Below are 5293 nucleotides of genomic sequence, written 5' to 3' on the forward strand. Positions count from 1 at the left end.
GTTACTGACATGAATGACTTAAGCCTAGCATATACCGGCTACGGCGCATCGTGTCATATCATCATATTCATATCAATACAATGTTAACTAGAACGGGCACTCGGTAGAGCGCATACCTTCGCATATCACAAGATTGGGCATTGAATTATGAACATTTTGGCATTAGTTGCATGCCAATTGGACAAAAATGTATCGTGCTATGGTAAAAAAAAGATTGTGACCTTTCCATGACCTTGACCTTGACCTTTGACCCGATTGATCCCAAAATCTAATCAAATGGTCCCCGGATAATAACCAATCATCCCACCAAATTTCATGCGATTCGGTTCAATACTTTTTGAGTTCTGCGAAAGATTTTGATCTGTTCATGACCTTTGACCTTGACCTTTGACCCGATCGATCCCAAAATCTAATCAACTGGTCCCCGGATAATAAACAATCATCCCACCATATTTCATGCGATTCAGTTCAATACTTTTTGAGTTTTGCGAATAACACGCATACAAATAAATAAATAAATACATGGCGATCAAAACATAACCTTCCGGCATTTTCAATGCGAAGGTAATAACAGCGACGTCACACGCGGAGGCTCTGGCTTAGGGGCCCCCTGAGCTCATGGGCCCCTGGGCCTGGGCCCGGTAGGCCCGTTCGTTAATCCATCCCTGATCAGAGCGCACGCGCTGCTCCGCTCCGTGGCGCGCGCATCGCTCAGCCGTGATGCGCGCACACAGGTGAGCACACTCCCACCTCTCACTAGCCCCCCCCCCCCCCCCCCCCCGCTGGCGCCACGGGTGAAGCTCGCCTACAGCGCCAAATGTGCTAGCGCCGCTCCTGCCCATGCGGGTTTGGTATCTGGGCAGCGCCATCTTGGGTTCATTCGTTTTGTTATACGAAATAAACGAGACACACACTTGTGTGCTCAACTTGAGGAATTGTGTTTTGCGTTTTAATGCAACTTCCACAATACTATCATTCACATGAGTTGAGATCATATATTAATATGTGTAGCATTAAACCCGCTCATTTAAACATGAAACTGCGAGGATGTGGCGTCACGCGATCCCTGCTGGCTGATGGGTTGACCGATTTTGGTTAATTTGGTTTTAAACGTCCGGTAGAATGCACAGACTTGCAACATGCAGCATGAGCAGCCTGGTGAATAATATCCGCAACCAAAAAGTTCAGCTAATGAAGCAAACAATGGCTGTGTCTACTACCGCGCACTTAACGAAGTACACTGCAATGCAGTACACTGCAATTCAGTGCACTGCATTGCAGTGTACTGCGTCGCTGATGAAGTGCTGTCTCAAATGGAACACTTAACCGTTAACCACTTGGCGGAAGTGACGGACGCAAATCTGTTCACGGCACCCGCGAAATTAAGCCAGGAGTGACGTATGCAAATCTGCTTGCGATACCCTAACCCTTAAAGTGACCAAATGAATGCACTTCTTGCCCTCTTGTTGCCCCTTGTTTACCTTTCTCCACCCCATGTGGAAACTGCGATACCTCCACAATCGCGGCAGGAGCCTCCGCCTTCTGGCTGAAGTCGAGATGGTATATGTAAATTTAATTGTGTGATTTTGCCTTACCTTCACAGCATAGCTTCATGTAGTAGTTGCAATTAAATTCTCCTCGCTAGGTATGCTAAATTCTCAATTATCTTTGTCAGAAGTAGCCTTCTTCTTTGCAATCCACATACACACCATATGGAAATAAAACATGACAAATCTGTACATGTTTGTCCCTAGATTCCAATTAGTTTTAAGAATTATCCACTGAAATGATAGTCATCATCTGCTTGAATTCACACAGTAATAGGCCTACTTTGACTGACTGTACTTTTATACACATCTCTGTTGTAGTGAAGTTCACCCTGATACAGGAATCAATTAGCAATTGAACACACAGGCATATTAATTTGTTGTTACAAACATGCATCAATTAATATAAATCAGAAAACGCAATAAAAGACTACAAAACCTCAATGACAACATTTTATTGATAAAATGACTTACATATTAATATAATCTTCCCTTCCCCTCCCCACACTCTACAGCAGCCACCCAATCCCAGGCGGCGCTGCCGTATCAATGTTGCAATGCCACTGCTGGCGTTGTATTGTGATGGCCACAGTGACATGAGGGTGGACTTCAGGCTCACCCGAGAGTCATTCAACGCCCTCATGGCTGTGCTGGGCACTGACTGACCACGGTTGGGGCCCCGAGATCTCCTGTCTAGTTTTTATTTTTTGGCTTGCCAGCGCCACCTCCTATCGGGTGGTGGCCAGGGCCTTCGACAGGCCCCGGGCTCAGTGCATGATGCCAGGGTCCTGAATAACAGCCCCATCTTCTATGAGCAGTCATCCCCTCCACCAGGATACTGTATCCTTGGGGATGGTGGCTCCCCCTGCCTGTCCCAACCCATCTGCCTCATGACCCCCTTCAGGCAGCCTGTCCGCAACCACCTCCAAGCTACAACTGCTGCCTGTCAAAGGCGAGGTGTGTTGTGTTGTGGAGAGGTCCTTCGGGATACTGAAGACGCGATGGCGGTCCATCTTCTTAAAGGCCCTGGAGGTGGATGTGAGGTGCCAGAGGTCATTGGAGCCAGATGTCGGGAGGGCAGCAGAGGACCAGCACCAGCACCTCCAGGAAACGTCTCTGGGGCAGGAAACAGAAATAGGATAGCCATTCAGTGCTCTGTCCCAGACCACGATTACATTTAAATTAATACATACACAACATTAAAAAAAACACACAACGATGATTGAAAGCTACAATTATTTCTAGAAGGACAAGCTTAGATAGCTATCGTAACGGTATTAATTATCGGGTGGCGTGTGGGCAAACGTTCGCGGTGTCATGTTAACCCGTTATTAAACTGAGCATATCCATTGTTAATCCATTATTAAAATTGCTATTTCGATTGTTTAACAGAACAGCCGTTGTTAAACACTGTCCGATGACTGACATAGCTATCTGTCGTCGGACTTGCCGCTGGAGCAAGCGCCTGGAGCCCGCCACCTGCCCCGGCTCGTCAAGCGAAAAGTGTCCGATAAAAGTGCACCTTCGTCGGACTGGCCGGGTGGTGGATTACCCAGCTAGTTTATCATAACTGCCATGGAGATCCAATGGCATCTAATGCTACCTAGGTATGCTCACTAATCTGAGAATGGCATGTTAGTAGTACATTGTAATACCAGTACAATGTGTAATAACCGCTGATACTTACATTTACGGTCTGTAGCTTCGTGGTCTACCGCTTGTGCTGTCCGCCATTGTTTTAGAAATAAAATGAAAAGCTGGCGAAAGGGCTCCTCCTCTTCCGCTATGTCGCCAAGATGGCGGCCGCTTAGTGCGAGTAGTGTCCATCGTTTTACACTACATTTTTTGCCCGTTTGCAGTGCACCATCCGGGTACTTTCAGTGCACTGAATTCTGCTGGATTTTTCAGTGGCGCACTTCGAACACTGAAAGTCAGTGCTCGAAGTGCTCAAGTGCGCGGTAGTAGACACAGCCAATGTTCCTGTTTTAGTCACCAAGCTCTGATCTTCCGTCTGCTCCTTGTGTTGCAGAATTCAGTGTAAAAAATCAATAAAATATAGTTTGTGAACATATATATATATACAGGACTGTCTCAGAAAATTAGAATATTGTGATGAAGTTCTTTATTTTCTGCAATGCAATTAAATAAACAAAAATGTCATGCATTCTGGATTCATTACAAATCAACTGAAATATTGCAAGCCTTTTATTCTTTTAATATTGCTGATTATGGCTTACAGCTTAAGAAAACTCAAATATCCTATCTCTAAATATTAGAATATCATGAAAAAGTATACTAGTAGGGTATTAAACAAATCACTTGAATTGTCTAATTAACTCGAAACACCTGCAAGGGTTTCCTGAGCCTTGACAAACACTCAGCTGTTATAAATCTTTTTTTACTTGGTCTGAGGAAATATTAAAATTTTATGAGATAGGATTTTAGAGTTTTCTTAAGCTGTAAACCATAATCAGCAATATTAAAAGAATAAAAGGCTTGCAATATTTCAGTTGATTTGTAATGAATCCAGAATGCATGACATTTTTGTTTTTTTAATTGCATTACAGAAAATAAAGAACTTTATCACAATATTCTAATTTTCTGAGACAGTCCTGTATATATATATATATATATATATGTATCACTCATAAGTTGGACTCCAGTGTCTTTTCAACCTAAAGCATTCAAACTCAAAAGACTAAACTAATCCTGCTTCACTGCCACTCAGACCGACTGAGCTACACTGCACAGCGACACACATGTAGTGTGTAGAGAAATAGTGTGTTTCCCATGTGTGGAATTAATCTGTAGTTTATAGGCACTACACAGATCCACAACACATTTACAAACATATGTCTTATCATTCATATCACAGCTAATGGTGGCTCACTGCACACAGAATATAAGAGAAAACAAACTGTGGTAATAAGGCCATCTTGTGGCGGCAGTGCATTTGGACGTTCACCCAAACTTTTATCTCATAATTTCATTTTAATATGACTCTCAAATGTTTCATTGATCTATTTAGGCCAACAGTATTATGTACCTGCCAATAAATACTCTTTGAGCGGTAAACATAAAAATGAACCTCGTCGTTATTTTCTATGTATTTCTTTATTTTGCCCCTCAAGTGTTGCTAAATTCTATATGATCATTTGTAAATAAGCTACATCAGAGTTAAGCTGTAATAAATATAATAATGTTTTTGATTTATTATGTTCCCACATTGTATCCCCCTGATGTATTAACGGCACGTGTTGTGGCCATGCAAATACATCCAGGCACGTGCACAGACATTTTGGGGGGCAGGTACTCAAACCCCCAAAAAAGGGCACCCATCTGCAAAATGATTTTTCTATTGATCACTGTAACTTGAAGTGAGCAAGTAATTGGTTGTTACGAAACACCTGAAACACATTGTGTCGTGAGAAGACATGAGAGCTGAACAAAATGACATATTACAATTTGTTTTTATTTACAAAACAATAGGAGCGAAAAAATGCCATATAATAAACAACTTACTAACCTCGACCGCTCGGCTGAAAAGAGTAAACGCAAGAGAAAACAACACTTACTAACTACTTACTAACCGAGAGTGAGGTCATGCCAGGTTGTTTTTTCTTGCTTTTACTCTTCTCAGCCTCTGCAATTAGTCATACAAGATTGATCTTTGTAGCGGGGGCTTGTGAGCGCCGCGGAGCATGTCGAGGCGAAATTCTCACAATAACTCAAATAAATGCCCTAAC

General features: G+C 42.9%; 1 long non-coding RNA gene across 1 annotated transcript; it reads right to left on the minus strand.

Annotated features, from left to right (window-relative positions):
• Positions 1-1986: 1986 nt before the first annotated feature.
• LOC130208527 (uncharacterized) lies at positions 1987-3637 on the minus strand. Its single transcript, XR_008834439.1, has 2 exons — positions 3235-3637; positions 1987-2663 (listed from the first exon to the last, which is right to left on the minus strand). It is a non-coding gene; the product is annotated as an uncharacterized LOC130208527 (long non-coding RNA).
• Between the last annotated feature and the right edge of the window lie 1656 nt (positions 3638-5293).

The sequence above is a fragment of the Pseudoliparis swirei genome, chromosome 18 (assembly GCF_029220125.1).
Source record: "Pseudoliparis swirei isolate HS2019 ecotype Mariana Trench chromosome 18, NWPU_hadal_v1, whole genome shotgun sequence".
In the NCBI taxonomy this organism is placed as follows: Eukaryota; Metazoa; Chordata; class Actinopteri; order Perciformes; family Liparidae; genus Pseudoliparis; species Pseudoliparis swirei.